This window comes from Cricetulus griseus, chromosome 6, assembly GCF_003668045.3.
Source record: "Cricetulus griseus strain 17A/GY chromosome 6, alternate assembly CriGri-PICRH-1.0, whole genome shotgun sequence".
In the NCBI taxonomy this organism is placed as follows: Eukaryota; Metazoa; Chordata; class Mammalia; order Rodentia; family Cricetidae; genus Cricetulus; species Cricetulus griseus.
In genome coordinates this window covers 19007636-19027066 of record NC_048599.1, presented here as the reverse complement: position 1 = coordinate 19027066, position 19431 = coordinate 19007636, and the positions used below count along the sequence as shown (strand labels likewise).

The 19431-nt window shown below is 45.7% G+C and overlaps 1 long non-coding RNA gene across 2 annotated transcripts in view; it reads right to left on the bottom strand.

Annotated features, from left to right (window-relative positions):
* LOC113836365 overlaps positions 1–19431 on the bottom strand; it is a 171590-nt gene that overhangs the window by 35572 nt on the left and 116587 nt on the right. For both annotated transcript variants that reach the window (XR_003486444.2, XR_003486445.2), the window contains exon 3: positions 13992–14110. This is a non-coding gene — a long non-coding RNA (uncharacterized LOC113836365). The remainder of the gene's footprint in view (positions 1–13991; positions 14111–19431) is intronic.

The following is a 19431-nucleotide window of genomic DNA, read 5'->3' as shown; positions in this document are numbered from 1 at the left end:
AGCAGAAGAATCAGGAGTGGGAATTACACAATGCATTTTAAGTGATGGTGGAAGCATCAGGAGAGGTAGAGTTAGAGGTGATAAAAACAGCAAGCTAAGGTTGTTTTGTTTTAAACCATATTATTTCATTTAATCTCACAGAACCCCTACAAAAGAGGTACTGTCATTGTGGCCATTGGACAGACGAGTGAAAAAAAAAGGCATACAGAGGTGGAATGAGCCATCCAAGGATGCAAAGGGAATCACAGAAGCAAGAGGCAACCCCAAGCAAGTGAAGATCAGGATGGAGGAGCCAATCTCTTCAGCCTGATTTGCATATTGCCTGAGTGAATTTCACTGCTGTTATGGCCAGCTCTGGAGCTATTGCCACCAAGGTCACCATTAAAGGACTGGCTAGTATAACATGTTGAGATGGGTTAGATGATAGGTAGAAATAGTGCAACCCTCCACAAACTAGGTACCTCAGAAATGGCCTAGTAGGGAATAAAGCATGCCACCATAGATACAAACATGTAGAAAGTGTTCCTAGTAGAAGGGGCACTTTGTCCAAAGCCCTAATGGCAATTGAGATTGGAAAGAGAGGGCTCCATTAGGTCAACCGGGTCTTACAGACCTTGGATAGGATAGTTGCCCTTATCTAGGTAAGGGGGAGCCCCAGGGGAATTTTAAGAAGGGAAGTGACATGATTGGATGTACCCTTGGGAAAGGTCAGGCCAGATGTTGGGTGAAGAAAGAATTATAGGGCCAATAAAGGCAGTAGGGAGACCCACAAGATGACTACTGTGGGTCTTCCAGGAAGGAGAGTGGTGAATTGGTGGGCCACTGGAGAAGACGAAAGGTACCAGCAAAGCCAAAGGAGTGAGTGCTTGAAACACACTGACTCTTACAGATAGCAGAGATTTTAAGGATGGGGTGTGGTGGAGGCAAAATAGAGGGTAGTGAACATCCATGATGGACACTTCTGGCTTGAGCCTCTTGGAGAATGGGATGAGGTCCCAGAAACACTCTTCAAATTACAAGCATATTCTTCTCATCAAGCTGGGATAGTCCCAAGGGCAGGGCCTAATGGAGAGGCAAAGGGAGAGGGCAGAAAGGGACACACCCATGGTCAAGTCCTCTCTTTTGAGCTGCTTTCCTCCCTCTCAGCCTCCCTATATCATGTGTGACCTATTTCTTCAAGGACAGCCCCTGCTGCTCTTGGCCAGTAGTGGCTACAGCTCTCACCCACTGGCTGCGGATCTACTACTGGAAATTAAGCTGTAGTGTTTACAGGGCTTAATTAACAAAATCGCTCACCATCCCAAGAACTGATGGAGTTCTATATGTGACACCATTTGAAATGAATTAACCCAGTGCCCAGTGAGGTCATCCTCACTCTAATCTGAGGTCCCTGCTTGCCCTAGACCCCTAGCCCACCTCTAAGGCCTCTTTTTTTGTTGTTAACCTCATATTCCCAGAAGTCCTTACAATTAATAGCTAATTAACAAACAAAACAAACCTACCAGGTTGGAACACCAGGAAGACATTCTCAGCCTACAAGGCAAGTAATTATTCAGTGTGGGCAGATCTCAAGAAAATCACTTATGAGATGAATCAATGACTCTCCCCTATCTCAAGGGTCTGTTCAGCTGGAAGATGGCTTCTCAACATTACAATTCCTGTTTAAAGGAAAAATTAAGCCTGGTCCATTTCTTCTACAGCAAACCACAAGGGAGGACAGACCAAAATCTTCATCCCAGACTTGCTGTGCCCTATTGAGGATATAGGCATAGTGTACAGCCTTTAAAATGTGCACTGGAAAAATGGCACAGTAAGAATGTGTGTTTCACAAGCAGGAGGACCTGAGTTTTGATCCCCAAATCCCACATAAAAAGCCCAGGGTGACCATGTGACCCTGTAACCCCAGAACTTTGAAGGAAGAAGCTCAGGGTTCAATGGAAGATTGGCTCAAGGTAGCAAGGCAGAAGATGGCTGTTCCTTCCTCTGCCCTCCACGCTCACATGGCCATGTGCACCTGCATATGTGCTCATGTGCATCATACATGCATGTTGTACACACGTGTATGCACACATCCAACACTCATTGAATACATGCCATAAAATGGGGATAAAGAATGGAGAAAGGCGAGCATGATTTCCATTCTCCTACATCTTTATATTCCAATGTTTTGAAAACAGACTATAAACAAGAAAACAAGAGATTACAGGTAGTGATAGGAGAACTGGCCTAAAAGCTAAAACATAAAGAGGTGCAGAGAAGGTTTTCTGAAGATGGCATTGGAGCCATCTGCATTCGGAGCTTCAGGCAGAATGTGGGCGACCAAAGGAATGGCTAGCCCTGAGGTGGGAAAGACATTAGTGGTTCTAGGAACAGAAGACAGACCAGTGTGGCTGGGGCACAGCATATAAAGAGCCAGTGAGAACGAGATGGAGATGGGAGCAGGTTGGCTTTATGGTTCTCCGTACAAGCTCTATGTTCGTTCTAAGAGAAGTGGGAATTTTTGGAGGTGTTAATCATGAGAAACACAGTAGATATATAAGTAGATGGACAGTGGGTGCTCAAGGGCTTCCCTACCCCTTCATGTTAGCTACTGCTCTACTCCTGAGGGCCTCACACTCCCAGACACCAGCCTTTGTGAACCAAGTCAGAAGCTTCCATTTCAAAACACATCTCTCTTACCTGTCTACTCAGATTTTACTTGTGAGAGGGTAGAGAAACTGAGGTATGACCTCTTAATGCCCACCTTCCCTGTGTGAGCCAGCTTTCCAGCATAATCCCTTCGACACCTCGCAGCAGACGGATGGGTAGGTAGTGTTTTCCCAATTTGACACAAGAGGAAACTGAGGCAAAGAGAAGTCAGGCTGTCCAGTTAGTAAGCACAGGTGGTCAGAGGAAATCTCATTCCTACAACTTGCCACAACTATAGCATCAACAATTTCCCTAAGCTTTCAAAGCCCATCCACAGCTGGCACTTCAGCCTTCTTCACACCCACCTGCATAAACTTCTCTGAGATGAGGGTCTCAGGTGTCAAAAATCTAACCCCGAATGTTACAAAGAGACTGTGGATGTGAAATAAGCAATATATATAAAGTTACCTGTACATGATACCCTCTGTGATGCTCAGCATGTAATAGGAACTCCATTGGATGTTTAAGAGAAAGGAAGCCACCCTATGCTAAGGGAAAACTCATTCCCCCTGAAAGGAGAGAGATGACAACATGGGGGGATGGAGTACCTGAGGAACACTGTCACTGTCCAAAGAAGTGGACTTTGTTTTTTTATTCAACTTTAATTTTGTTTTATTTTATAAGGTGGTCTTGATATATAGCCCAGGCTAGTCTTGAACTTAAAATCCTCCTGCCTCGTCCTCTGAATGCTGGAATTTCAGGCATATTCCACAGCACCCTGTTTAATAAATGTTCTAATGGCATTTAACTTGTTTTTAAGCAGTCATGCTAAGTTTCATGTCTGTGTGGCTCCATGGAAACTGACACTTCTTAAAACCATTAAATAGGACTCTTGATTTTAGGACTCCATGCAACAAGCATGCGCTGCTCCAGGTGATTGTTCCCTGGGCTCTCCTGGGTGTTTAGAGCAGGGCCCTAAACAGAGGCCAAGTGGCTTTGTCTCTCCCATCTAAGAGACATGGCTGTCCTGTAACCACTGAAAGGCCAAGGAGTAGTCTTCAAGGAGCAGAGAAGAGTAGCTCCTCCACTCCTGCTCCAAATGTTCTGGCTGAGAGCCCAATGGCTTGGTAAGACTGAAGTGGTCCTCTGTGACAAAGAGGTAGACAGGAAGGGTAGAAGATCAGGGAACTACAGCAGGAGACTAGTGCCAAGTGTCTGTGTCCCTGGCTTGCAAAAGAAAAAAGAAAAAGAAAAAAGCCAAGAATCTTCCCTGGCAACCTGGCAAGATGAAGAATCTGCTTCTTCCTACATGAAACTCTTGATCCTGTGATGAGATCCCAATTAAGTCATCCCCTGCTTTTCTCCCTTTCTGCTTCCTCAACTTCTTTCACCTCCATCCCCAGTCCCAAATCATTCTATCATCTTGCCCCTACTACAATGTCTCCATAAAAGTTCCCTCGTGGGTCAAACCGGCAGTGCCTGAGCCAGCATCAAGTACAATAAGCCACCAGCCCAACTTTCCTACTTCGAGGACACTCGGGGACCATCCCCGTATGCAAAACAGCAGGCGCCTGAATTCATAATTGGACGTTCCAAAATGTAATTATGAAAGATGAAATGCTCCTCTCAATGAGAAGGCTGTAAATAGAATAATTAATTTTGTGTTTGCTTGAACAATTCTGTATTATGGACCTTACAGTGGAACTGAAATTAATTAAGTGCACCAGGATTTATGGAGGAGGTGAAGAGAGAGGGAGAAAAAGAATTAATCCAGAATAAAAAGATAGATGAGTTTGGGGGTGTAATGATGTGTTAGCCTGGGGTATTCTTTAACAAATTTACCAGGCACGTTCTGGGCATAAAAGGCATGCGTTGACAGAATTATCCCAACTAATACATCGGCTGTTCAAAAAGTAAGTGAGAAGGAAGAGGATGGATTGGACCTCTGAGGCCCCTGAAGGAGAGACAGAGATGGGATATTTTTCAACTAGCCAACAGGAGGCGCTACCAGGAGGGGAAGAGGCCAAACAGAGACACGTCTACCATTCCATCAGAATGGAAGGACTTTTCTTTGGTATTCTTTGGGCCAATTAGGTTCCTTCTTAGGCCCAGCAATATTTCCAGCCCCACACTCCCGTTCCAGTCTATTCTATTCTAAACTTACACAGGAAGTGATGCTGCCTCACTTCCGGGGCCACATCATAAGGGGTCCTGGGGCTTTCCATGGCACCATTAGACCCTAATCACTACGCGATTAGGAAAGCCAGGCTGGTTCCCACAGAGACTACACAGGAGAAACGGGTTCACCCACCCATAGTCAGCTGTGGCCACCAGAACTGTGAGTTTGACCCTTCAGATTGCAGCTGCAGCCTTTAACTTTCCCAAGATGCACCAGTGAAGAAGCCACCCATCGGGCCTCTTCCCCGTCTGAGTTCTTAACACTCCAAAACCACAAGAGTTGTGTCTAAGCCACTGCGTTCGAGGCAGTAACACAGGCCTCACTTCACCAAAATGGCACCCTCCTCAGGCCTCACTTAACCAGAATGGCGCCCTCCTCACCTGCTCTTAACAACAGGATCCCACATCAGATTTTTTAGAAGAAAGGTTTGTGACAGAAAGGTGTTGCAATACTTTCTATTTCAACTATTCTGGCAGAAAACAATAGTAACACCACCACAGATCTGGGAGCCACACAGACCTGGGCTGAGTCCCAGCTCTGAACTTCCTCTCTGTGTGGCCTTGCATGGGTCCTTTCAAGTCTCATAGCTTGGAGGATTGTAGAACTGTGGAAGCACCTGGCCCAGGAAACCAGCAAAACAGCACAGGGAAGAATGACTGACGCGCTCCAGCATGTGGTGGACCTGCCTCTATGACCACGCATGGTTCATGGCTCTTGATCTCAAGTCTTGCCATCTGCACAGTGGGGACAGAGTTTATAGTGAGTTCATGTGACAAAGTGCACATAGTAGGTACTTGGCTAACAAGACACCTGTAGTTTGACTGAAACACACCAGCCAGAAGCCTTCTATACATCTGCTCTAACTATGTACTGTGCCTTCAGACCACAGCCTCATATATGGATGTCTCTTGCAGACATTCAAGTCAACTGGGCTAAGGGAGATCCTGAGCTGGTTTCACAACTGGACATCACAGACCCCCAGACCAAGTTCCACCCACCCCAGGACCCTGGCCCGGTGAGCATCCCCAGCACAGACTCCACTCCCCAGGGTGGTATTAAGTAGGCATTTAGATACCTGGCATGGAGCGTGTGATGGATGGCTTTATTAACCCACTGAGGCGAAGCTGCTGACAGTGAAGGACTCCCCTGTCAGAGAAGCCTCCCTTGCCTGTAGGCCCCTCACCAGCCTGCCTGACAGTCTGAGTCACTGACAGATGGGCAGCTCCTGCAGATCGGGAGGACAAAATGGGGACAGGCCAGCATCCCTCCGAATGCCAAGCCTGTTTCCAGGCCCCAATCCCATAAGGCTGCCTAAAATCCACATCACATGACCCTAACAGCCAACAGTACCATTGTCCCCCATGCCTTTTGTCAACATTCACCTTGTCATATGTATAGAGTGTTCCCTAGGCAATGCAGCTGTCCTGCTAGTGTTACCTAATGGCATCTGCTGCCCTGACTTTGACCAGAATTCCACATTTCATCTTAGCAGCCTTACTGCATGCATAAGCTTGGAAAATGGGAAACACTATTTTAAGTACCCATTTGGTATGGGAAGACACTCGGGCTCAGAGAGCTGAAATGACTAGCCCAAGATCACACAGCTGCATTTGAGCCCATTCCACTCCTGGTGTTATGCAGAAAGATCCCACTTGTTCCCATGGTTCTCCTTCCTCCTCCCATACAGCCCTCTGATCACCTCCCTCTCACCCACACAATGGCATGGGCTGCAAGACCAAACTCATTCACTTCCTAGGCCTTCGGCTTTCTAAGATTGAGACCAGAAATGAAACATTAAGAGTGAAAAGAGTTCTGCCTGCCCCCATTACTCCAGAGTCCCCTCCCCAGAGTAACTTCACCTCTACCAAGCATCTCATCATCCCTGTAACCCCCTTACCATTGCTCCTGTTTGGGTCTCCCCTATACTTCTCTAGACCTTCCAGTTCCTTGATCCAACCACACACAAGTAAGATCTACCATGAACCCCAAACTCCAATCTGCCTGGCCCTCAGCATCCAGTACCAACCCCTCATTTGACCCAGCTTCTTCCTCTACAAAACCCTCCTGTCTCCTTCAGCCCCACCATGGCGCGCGCGCGCACACACACACACACACACACACACACACACACACACACCGAAGTCTTCCCTCCCCTCAGCTCTCCTCCTCTATTCAACACCTCACCTCTGCTCTTCTTTCTGACCCTGTGCTCTGTAGGACCCAATATTTAGCTCTTGGCTTCAATCCCTTATGTGTATCTGTGACTTATTCATATCACCTGCTGCTTCTCCTTTGAGAACTCTGTCACACCCACGCGGGCTTATGTTATCACATATACACTATAAATCTAAGCCCTTGTGTTTCCTCTGCTCCAGCAGGTCTTGCTCTGGAGTGAGCTTGGGATGGCCTCTGCTCTTCCTCTCCCTCATCTAGATCTAAACCTGCCTCTTCTGCAGCCCTCCAAAGAGTATCTTCATTCTGTCTAGTTCAATCACTCCTCAGAGCTCAGCCAGCTCATGTTCTCTGCCTGGAATGCTCCCTTCTCTCTTCACTTGACTAACTCTTTAAAACTTAGCTGAAGTGTCACAACCTCAGAGAGGCTTCCTGAGGTTTGAAGTAAAGCATCCTGGTGCTCCTGATCAGGTTGTGAGGCAATACACTGGTACCCTAGTGCTTCTCCTTGCCACAGCCCTATCTGTATCCTTAACCTGATTGACAGTCCCTCTGTACAGGAGGTAGAGTCCAGCTTCCCACCACTGAAACCTAAGTTGGCCCCCAAACTTGCCTCAGCCAACAAAATGAGACAAGTAGAGACAGGCTTTTTACAAGGGGCACTGAGGAATCTCTGACCAAGTGTCCCATAGCCAGCTCTGAGAGCATGAGAAAGGGAGGTCGCTTCTGCCATTTGCCCCTGGTTTGATAGTTGACCTCCCCTCCTGCCACTCACTAGAGCTGGAGAAATGGAGTAGCTGCCAGGACTGCAACAGCGGCTAACTCTGCATAGCTCAGCTGGAATGTCACACCATTGGAGAGGGCTCCTGCAGCCGCTCAGAAGCACTTCGTACTTTCACCTAACTCTTGCTTCTCTACTTTCAGCTGGAGAACATTCCAGGCTGCAGAAAAAGACATGCGAAGAGTAAGATGCCTCACATAAAGCCATCTTGGCCAGCCGACCTACCCCAAACCACCAGATAGATGAAGGATTCAGACAAGACAAGAAAAGTCACCACACAGATCCCAACCAGAAAGGCTGACTTAATTAACTGTGTTTTGATACATGGCCTTTTGGAATGATTTGTTACAACATTCTCTGATTATCAAGATTATTATAACCTGTTGGAGGATATTTGATCACACTGAGCCTCCAATTTGCATTTGTGGTAATTAAATAAAATTAACCCTGGTCAGGAGGTTGAGTTAGCAACTAGTTAACAGGAAATAACCACAGAGCATCAGAGGGCATCTGGAAGAGATAAAGAGATGTACCAGAAGTAGCAGGGAGAGGTTTTGAGTGGCACAGCTTTCTCTGTTTTGGCAGAGCAGGAGGACTGGCTTTGGGGGAGATGCCAGAAAGGAGAGAAGGTTATCTAGGTGCTACTCAACATCTCTGAGCTATCAGGTTTTCACCCAGCCATTGAGTCTTTAGTTTTATTTATAAATAGATAGAGATTTAGTTAAAGCTACCTTAGCAGCAGCAGCAGAGCCAATGCCTGTGGGAACATTATTCCCTCCAGGCTGCAGCCTGAGCAGCCAGACGGCTGCCAGAAAAGCAGGCTGGTAACTGTGGAGTCACAATTGCTGGCTGAAATAGCAGTAGATTTAGGCACAGCTACTGTGCCTAAGATAAAACAACATATACCTGTAATTTCCCTTCATAGTAGGTTACCATGGTGATTACAGATTTGTGTGTGTGTGTGTGTGTGTGTGTGTGTGTGTGTGTGTGTGTGTTTTAGTCATGTGGGTGGTTTCCCTCCATTAAACTATAAGCTTCATGTTGGCAGATACCATGTCTATCTTTTGCATTGGTCATTGTCATTGGTCATTGGTCATTGTCCTGATGTGTTGATTAACATGTAGAAGATGAGAAAAAAACCCAATTCAGCAAATTAATTAATGGAGTGGCTAAATGGTTGAATAAATGAATGCACCCATTCACCCTTCCTACAGCCTTTGGCTTTTCACTCCCTGCAACAGCCAGGCTCAGAGCTTTTTCCACACCAAGCCACAGCCAAGATATTAAGTCAAATGCAGCTGTAAAAGCCCTGAGCCCGTATGAGCCATGGAGTCTATGACAAATAAGAACTTCTGTGGTTCCCAAAGCTGTACACACCCACAAGAGGCTTTGTGGCAGTACCTGACCTGGTTCCAGCAGCCACTCTGCCTCTCCAACTCTGGTGCATGGCAGGAGGGAGGTCAACCATCAAACCAGGACCAAGCAGCACAGAGATCTCCCTTTCTCGTGCTCTCAGAGCTGGCTATAGGTATGTGGTCAGGGATTCCTCAGCCACGGGACAACTTTTAAACCCTTTTCTGTCTGCTGTCCAAGACCCAGCCTCTTCCTTCCTCCCACTCCCAGAGAGAAGCTGGTCATTGCAGTTCAGATCAGATGAGGCAGGGGAAGTGTGTTTTACAGTGCTCATGGTTCTTACATCAGTCTAGCAGTCATCTCTTCTCCTGTATCCGCCTGGGCCACACCTACTCCCTTGGCTACAGTTTGAAGATCTTTGAACAAGCCATTCTGGAAGTAGGCTGCCCAGCACTAAGTCCCTGACACCTACACAGACAAGCAGGGACCCACAAAGTAAGCCATTCCATTTAATCTGTATATTCACTTGTTTATAAGGACATTCAACTAGTATTTTCTTGACCACTAACTATTTATCAGGTCCTAACAATACAATGATATGTGAGAAAGACATAGGCCATGGAGAAGCTTTGAATCCAGTGGAAGGATAGGCACAGAGTAAACAAGTAAATATTAAAAAGTTAGATAATAGAAGCATTAAAGTAATAACATGGAGACAGAATAAACATGGCAGCAGGGGGTGGGGATTCAGACAGGCTGCAACGAAAACAGCAAACCTATGAGCTACCAGCAAGAGTGGTATCTTTTTTACAGAATTATTTTCTTTATTGGCCAAAAAGATAGTGCATTGTGCCAGTAATCCCCAAGATAAGCTAGTCTTTCACTCTGTGTATATTTGGAAAGTGCCTACTCCTTGCCTGGCTAGTCTGCAGTGTCAATGTTACAGCATGACCTAATGTCTTCTGACTCTAGGGGAGGAGGAAAACAGGGAGAAATGAGGGACAACCAGCAACCATGGAAGGGCTCCCTCTGCTCCAGCCTCAAGCTGTGCAGTTTCCTGTGTATCTGTTCATCCAATCATCACATGATGCAGGGAGTGCTAAAGAAGGTAATTCCCATTTTACTGCACCTCAGGGAGACATCCTCACACATCCAGGAAGTGGAGCCACTGGGATTTGGACCTGTGCATACCAGGCTTTTTTATCCCCACATCTGCTCCCTCTTCCATGAATTGAATCAAATTCTCAGAAGTTAAATCTTTATTCTATAGTCCTGAGAACATAAGTCCAAGAAGAATCATTGACAATAATAATCGAGTCTACTTCTCTTAAGGATTTAATTTAAAGCACTCCCCATGCCCTTCTCCATCACCTAGCTGAACCCTCCCAGGACAGTTTTTCTTTCTTCCACCATATATGACCAAGTCTAGACCAGTTGCTATGTGCCCTCATCAAGAAGCTAAGAAACATTTTCATGACACCTGCCTGAGTCTTTAGGGAAGCTTTTTTTTTTTCAATACTCTTGCATTAAGGAAAGTGTGATTAAAACATCTTTTACAAACTGCATTAATTCCTGGGCCAAGATAAAATTCCATTTGACACAAATAGATTTTCCATGGTGAGTTAGCACTGCATTGAGGGTAATGGGTGGGGGGAGGGAAGGCTCCAGCCCATAAATCAGCAGGGAGACAGGAAGGAGGAAAGGAGTTGATGGAGGGGAAGAAGAGGCACTACTGAAATTTCAACCTGTGAGAATGATGCCTCCTCCCCTCCCCCCCAAGTTCTTAATGATCTCATCAGGGGTCCAAGATCGATTCCCAGCCTTGTTCATCTATCCCCTTCTGCATTCATTATTTTAATAGCATCCACACAGGACCATTTGACATTTGCATCAGGCAAGCATTAATAGGAAGTTTGTTTGGGAAGCTTAGAAACGGAAGAGAAGCAGGCAACTCCTGGCTGGACCCAGGGCAATCTGAAAGGGTGAAATGCAGAAACTGTTGAAATATGGGAGGAGGAGAGTAACAACCAATGTTCTGCCCAAATCAAACCAGAACACTGTTTCCCTTTTTCCTTATGGAAATCCCTCCAGTTCCCAGGCCTCTTAGCAAACTAAGGAGTGCAGAATGTGGGCATGTAGATTAAAATATCTTAGAAGTGGACTAAATAGTGTTATTTATTAGTTATTCTAATTCATCCCACCCACATTTTCCAGCTACTCATCTGAGCTAAGGTTTGCACTGCGAATGAGCCCCAGGTCTGCCCTCAAGGAGCTCCAGTCTAGTTGAAGAAAACCATTTTCAGTCCTCAGAATAAGCAAAAGAGAAGGGTTTCTGGGTTTCCAGAGTTGGGAAATCTTAAAACAAAGCACAAAGGTAAATAGCAGTTTTCCTAGCTCTTTCCTGACACTGGAAATGGCACACACAAACGTTTGGAGCAAGAAATAGGCTGATGGGGTGGGACCAGAGTACATTTCCCAGCACCCACATTAGTCAGTTTACAACCAACCACCTGTAACTCTACCTCCAGGGGATCCAATACTCTTTTCTGGCTTCCAAGGGCACCCACACATATGTGGTAGACAAACACACACACACACTCACACACAAATAAATATAAAAGTAAATCTTAAGGAGGAGGAGAAAACAGAATGGTGTCTTTCATAGCTGTGGAGCTTGGGCACAGAATTAGCAAAGAAAGGCACACTATTTCCTACCAAACAGTTTAGAAAATGTTTATTTATATGTGTATGCACACACACATAAACAAAGAAACACAATAATGTGTCAACTTTGAGGAAATCTGGGTAGAGTCATACATAGCAATCCTTTTCAGTTATCATTATGACTTCCTATAAATAGGAAATCATAAACCTGGCATGATGGCTCATATTTGTATTCCTAGCATTTTGAGTCTAAAGTAGGTTTTCCATAAGTCCAAGGTCAGTCTGGACTACATAGTGAATTCTAGGTCATTTGAAATACTCTGTCTCAAATACACACACACACACACACACACACACACACACACACACACACATATATATATATATATATATTACTATATTACTATATTACTATAATATATTACTATATTATATAGTATATATAGTATATATACTAATAATATATTATATTGTATATAGTATATATAATATACTATATATAATAGAGAGAATTAAAATGAGTGAATAAAGCTAAGATCATTTCATATTTTTGTTGTTTTATCTAATTCCACTTAGACTCATATGTATTAGTTTTCAAAAGAGTAAGAAATTCCAGCCCATTGCAAAGAAGGACAAAGAAAGACCTACTCCCTCAAAGGTATTAAGCAGGTTGCATGGGGAAAATTCTCATCACTGGTCTTACTCAACTGTGTGTCCTGCTTGGTACACTGATCACCTGACAGGCAAAGATGTGGCCGCTGGTGCAGTAGTGGCAAGTCTGTTATGGAGATAACCAACCACCCTCTGCTTGGATTTGATTTCACTCCACAGGAGAGAAATCACATCTGGTACCATAAACATGGTCCAAAGCCCATAGCTAAGGAGGTCATAGGCTCTAGTGGAGAAGCAATTGCTGTTGCTAAGTGGACATGATGACCCATCAAATTGCCTTCTGATAAATTATGTTTATGCCCATAGATTAGAGCTTTTGTCAGATTTGGTCAGATAACCTTCTCTTAGTCATGGGCATTTGTTATTGCAAATGTTTATATTTGGTCAGAGTGATGAGAATAAGTGACTATTGAATGTTCAGCCTTGATTAGGACATCTATATCGATACCACCCCTGCCCCAAGGCTCAGAGATCATCATGGAAAAGGGGACAAAAAGAGTGTAAAAGCCAGAGAGAGGAGTAGAATACTGTCTTCTGGGCATAAGATGGATAGTGAAGCTGTGATTGCCTGAACAAAACCTATACAAGATGGAGCTTCATCATGGAGGAGAGACGTATTCAAGAGGCCCCACCCATCCATCCTTGATGGTTGCTAGGGGACAGAACATTTCTTTCAGTAGTGTACCCAATAGTAAACTGTCCATGCTCCTGTAAGTGAGTCTAATTTCAGAGTCTCTCTCTCTCTCTCTCTCTCTCTCTCTCTCTCTCTCTCTCTCTCTCTCTCTCTCCCTCTCTCCCTCTCTCTCTCTCTCTCTCTCTCTCTCTCTCTCTCTCTCTCTCTCTCTCTCTCTCACACACACACACACACACACAAAGTAGAAGGGTGACTAGTTACTGGGAAAAGAAAGGGATAGGAAGAGACAAGGGTAATATTGAATAAGTGTGTGTGTGTGTGTGTGTGTGTGTGTGTGTGTGTGTGTGAATATATATATATATATATATATATGGAAATGCCATAATAAAATTCAATATTATGTGCAATTAATATATGGTAATAAAAAGATAAAAGAAAAGGAAATGGCTACCTGTACAGGAAATGCCTTTAAGGAGTTATCCAAAAAATACTTTGGTCCTGAAGGGTTTCCTGGATCTTTTCTCTTCCCTGGGAACTTTAATTCCTTTAATAGCTGAGACTGGAGATTCAGTGCCCAGCAGTATGTCCCTGCGGGGACAGGAAACAGCTTCCTCACACAGCATCCACACTCTAGCCTGCTGGGCCTGGCATGAGCAGGGATACAGATGAGCTTTCAGAAACTCATGTCCTGTGTCTCTTAATGCTGAATTTGGCCTCCAGGAGATTTTCCAGTTCAAAAGGATGATAATGCTTGTGGGGTGCTGAGGGTTTAGAAGGGAAACATGAGGCTGTGCTTACTGAAGAATACTGGGATCAATGCTTCTGTTCCAGGCCTAACTTCACCACATGGTCTACTCCCCAATGTCTCCCAACCCCACTATATCTGTGACAGGAGTCAAAGTACCTACCTCATGCACTTGCTCACCCTTGGAGCAACAATCTCCGAAGACCCTCTGTGAGCCTGGTGTTGAGTGAGTTGCCTGGGTACAGGAGCAAGTAGAACAGATTAGCCATTCATTCTTGGGAGCTGGGAAGCAGAAACAACAAAGGCAAGCAGATGAGTGAGGGGTGGGGTGGTCTTCTGGATCAGTGGTGACAAAGTCCCCTCTGAGGAGATGACTTCATTGAGACCAGAAGGCTGTCACCAGCTGGGTAAAAATGCATTCTTGGGATAATCAGAGTTTTTCCATTATCAGTTTTCTTCCCACTCTTGCCCAATGTAGGCAGCACTCATCCAAAGGGCAAGAGCCCCTTTGCCAAAAAGGTTAGCAGCCACCCCCACAGGGGTCTCCATACCCCCACCTCATCCCAGAAAACCTGAAGTACCAGTGCCCATAGGGACTGTGCCAGAATCCAGAGAAGAAAAAAACCTGCCTCATCCAGATGGTCATAAGACAGTTGCTGGTTCCCCCAGGTGATGCTGGGGAAGACGCCAAACCTATTGCCTTTGCCAGCATCCTCCCACTGCACAACGAGGAACCCTCTCTACAGCGTCCTCCTAAGGTTGGATGCATACCCCAGTCCCTTCCCCCTTTAATGTGGTAACTTTCTTGTATTCAACACCTCTAATGAGGTCCTAGAGGCTGAGCCCCAGTTGTCACCCTTACTAACCCTTCCTCCAGGAATGCCTTTCCCTTCCCCACCCCATGTTCATATTCCCAGCACTGTTTCCTGAGGTTATCTCCCAAGTAAACCATTTGCAACCATTTACAGGCTCAGAGTCTGCCTAGGAGAAGCCAACTGCAGACAGCACTCCAGTGTTGTGCAATCCAAACAGAACTATGAGCTCCTTGAAGACCTCTGCTTTGGGTCTATGTTGTGCCTCAACATCTCACCCAGATGTTTTGTAAATGTTTGTTGGATGGGAAATTACCTCACACAGAGCTATGCAAGAACATGAAAGAGCAGATAGTGGAGCCAGGAAATCCTGGAGTATGTTTGGCTCCTTCAGACACCTGACCTCAGGAGAAGGAGGCAGTGAGTGGTCCATAGAGGGGTCATTGTCATCAATTGGGATTAGGAAATGAATGGCAGGCAGGGCTTGCACATGTGATGCAGGTTCCACTCGGCTCCACGGAGGAGCCAGCTCCTCTGGGCACCGATCACCATGGCAAGTATGTGCACAGCCGCAACACAGGCAGTTTCGGTTAGCTCAGGAAAGGTACAAGAGCATGACAAATATGTGTAATTTGTAAATTGGCCAGTCTTTTGCAATAATTTAGAGGCACTAGTTAGGAGCAATAGAAACCCCCCAATTACTGATGTTTAAGACTGGTACTGTTGCTGGCTGAATATTTCATGCATAAATGAACTTCCACTAGGCCACCCGCTGCTTCTGATGAGGCTCTTGCGGGCTTTATTGCCCAGCACCCAGCAGGGTCCCTCCAATGGGCCCCATGACGGATGATGCACCGTTTTGAGGCTTAAATAATGCAGCGTGGGACAGGCTCAATGCTAGTGCACTTTATTTACATATCAATTGAGTGGCCACCCTGAATATGAAGAAATATGAGAGAAGTCACTGTCACTGAATATTTCATGGCCATGAGCCCTGCAGGAAGTGAATGTGTCCAACCCAGAGCTGGGACTGGCTACCAGTGCTAAGGAGAACAAGCACTAATGGTCCAGGGATGCAGCAGGAACAGCCTCCACAGGCAGGAAGGGAGCTACTAACTGGAATTGATGACCCCCCCGCCCAGCATCTGGGCACAGATTGTCAATGCTTTTACAAGTCAGCAAAATATCTTCCTGCCACTTGCTTCAGGATCTTGGGAACTTCTAAGGAGAAGGGAACCTGCTCAATCCATCCCATGGTGACTTCCAAGTCATGCAAAAGGAACAAAAAGGAGAGAACGGAGAATGGCATGGTTCTCTCTGGGAAGACAGCACTCTTTTCAAGAAATCAAATCAGGAATCAGCCCAGTCCCTCCCTGTGAAGGGTCTGTAAACCCCCTACCCTGGAATCAGACAAGTAAAAACCTGATAAGTGCCAAGACCCTTGCCAAATGATAAGGACAAGACTGAGAAAAAGACACAGTCCCACCCTCAGGGAGCCCACAGACAAGTGGAAAAATATTAAAAAGAGGATCTGTTCGATACAGTCAATGTCTATATCTGCTTAACAAATTATTCCAAGCTTAGTGGCTTCAAACAGTAAATGTTTATTATGGAACACAGCTCCTGTGAGCCAGAAGCTTAAAACGGCTTTTACTGGCTGAGTTTTGCCCAGGATTTCTCATAAGGTGGCTGTCAGGATGTTAGCGGGCGTAATGACTAGAAGGGTACATTGGGGCTAGAGAGGGTTCGATGCCAGCACTGATTGTTTGCAGGAGACTTCATCTCCTTGCCACATCGGCCTTACAAAGAGCCAAGTGCCCTCTCAACATGCAAGAGATCAAGAAGAAGAGGAGGAGGAGGAGGAGGGGAGGAAAAAGGAAGGAAGGGAGGAAGGAAGGAAGGAAGGAAGGAAGGAAGGAAGGAAGGAAGGAAGGAAGGAAGGAAGGAAGGAAGGACTGGTGTCTCTTAAGAGCTAGAAACAGAAGTCACAAACCATCACTTTGGCTGTACCCTATTGATCACTGAATAAATGACATGATATACGAGTATACAAGAAGGACACGAGTACAAGGAAGCCAGGATCATTGGAGGCCATCTAGGAAAGTAGTTACACCTGGAGCAAATGGAAGCCAAATGAGGGGCAGCTATTTTGCTTTACCAGAATCTATTAAGGTATCTTAGAGGAAGGGAAATGTGCACAGAGACTTGAAGGAGAAAGTTGTCTCAGCAAAGAGGAGTGTTCAGCTGAGGAAATAGTTTGAGTGGTAGCTCTATTTGGCTATAACTCAGAGTGGGCTGTGCAGAGACACAAGGCTTGTTTCTGAGAGGTACAGGGAACTACTGTAGAGTGAAGGGGAGCACTACCCTGAGGATACATTGGCTCTGAACCTATCTATCAGCAAGGTTGGATGGATCTACGTGAAATGGAAAGATGAAACCAGACCTTGAGTCAGCCCCCAGACAGGCCGTACTCTAAAGCAGCAGTTCTCCACCTTCCCAATGCTGCCACCCTTTAACACAGTTCCTCCCGTTGTGGTAACCCCCACATAAAATTATTTTCATTGCTACCTCATAACTGTAATTTTGCCAGTTATGAATTGTAATGTAAACAACTGATATGCAGAATATCTAATATGTGATCCCCTCTGGGGGTCATGACTCACCAGTTGAGAACCACTCTTCCAGGGGCTTCTGAAGGACTCAGCTTTAGTAGGAACCAGAAAGAGTGGATCTGTTTCCAATGCCAGCACCCTCCCACACCCTCACTGTGTAATCTTGCTTAAGCTTAAGCCACTTAACCTGAGTGGGTCCCAGTCTTCTCATCAGGAATTGGGAGTAATTGGAGCATGTGCCTGAACATGGCGGTGGGTGGTGAGATAAGGCATCTATCTGCCACTTAGCGCCCCTCGTCTGTGTTAAAGGTCTCCCTGAGGTCAAAATGGCCCACTCTCCTCACAGTCCTTCTCCAGAACTCTGACACTACTTTTGAGTCTTCATCTAACAATATTATTGCCAGCCCCATGCAGTAGATCAGAAGCCCCCGAGAGTGGGAAAAGCTGAGCTGCCGCCCCCCCCCTTTGGACTCTCTCCACTGCACAGCACTCAGTCAGGTTAAGTTTTTTGACTCCATCGTTGTCATAGCAGCAATCACAACCTGTACATTGTTTTGTTGAGACTTATATTCGGCTCATGTTCTTAGCCCCAGATCAAACGCTGCATAAGGTCAGAGTCTCATCTTTACCTCCTCACCCACGATACAGACTCTGCACTTCACAACAAAGATCAGAAGATAAAAGCAGAGCCTGGCCTGGCCTGATTTTTGCCTCTCAAAAGATGTTCTCTTGCTGTACAGTTCTGGACAATCCAGTGACTCTGTTTCCCTGTCTGTAAAATGGGTCTGACACCAACTCATTAGGGGGACTATGTGTGACTACATACAGAGCACTCCAGAAGCATGCTTGGAAAAAGTACATACAGTCAAAGGACTTGTGTCATACATGGACCATTGTGGGCTACATGTGAAATGGCCCCCACGGGCTCATGTGTTTCAGCATTTTGTTCCCAGCTGGTGGTGCTGCTTGGGAAGGTTGTAGAGCCTGTCATAAGTGGACCACTGCAGAAAGTGGGTCACTAGGACAGGGTCTTGAGATTTTATAGCCCTGCCACACTTCCTGACTATAGTAATGTGATCCACCTGCTGCCTCCTGCTGCTGTTACCAAGCCTTCCCCAAAGTAAATCCTTCCCTACTTAAGTTTTTGTGTCAGGTTGGTCACAGCAACAAAATCCGTGACAATACGTGGATATAAGTATATACAGTCAGAAATACGATAGTAAGTGCACAATAAATATTTGTTGAATAGTGTGTTTAGTCTAATAAAAGGGACAAGTTCTAACTAAAGCAGAGTCCAAGATAAGGATGAAGACAGAGAAACAAATTCTTGGTCTGAACAAGGGAAAAAGGAGCCTTGAACTTGAGAACCTTGGAAGCCAAAGATAGAAGAGAAGGGCCGAGATAAGAGAAGGCTCATTGGAAGGAGCTAGAGGCCAAAAGACCCTTCCCTGGACCCCCCACCTGGGATAGGCAGCCCATGTACTAACACACACCGAACAGCTAAATCATACATTATTGATTTGTCAAACGTATTTGCATATAAATAAGCATGATCATTCATACAGGCCGAACAGTGCCACCTCCCCTCAGTGCCATGATTGCAGATGGATGGCCCTAGTTAGACACGAACCAGGGATGCTGCCACCCCAGCCACAAAGTCAGTGGCTGATTTAAAACTACATTTATTGGAGCATGTAAGTGTGACAGCCTAGTGGTGAGTTTGGGATAATTAGTCTAAAAGACAAGATAAACGACTCCTAAAACTGGTATTGTGACGGAGATCCCACCCCAACACCCCCCTCCCCTCCTCCAGCTCAGCCCAGATGCCAAAAATACAGCCTATGATAATTAACTAGGAGATGTTAACAGGCAGGATTCAGTTCCAATTGCATTTTCCAAAGGACTCTAGAATTTTACACCCAAGTTGATTGAGTCCCCTCCCCCCTGTGATTAGGCAGGAGAGAGCAATTCTCAGCTCTAAGCTGAAGCTGGGGGTTGGGGAGGGTAGGCAGACAATCCTAGACAAAGTCTGTATGGCCAGGCAAGCAGGTGGCTTCACTCAGCCTCCCCCGCACTCCAACCGAGATGGATCTGCAGGGTGAAGCATGCTGACCCAGGGAAATTATATCTGCCACGTTAATTCATTCTGCGTGGGAGATCAGCCGTGAGCTTGGAGGCT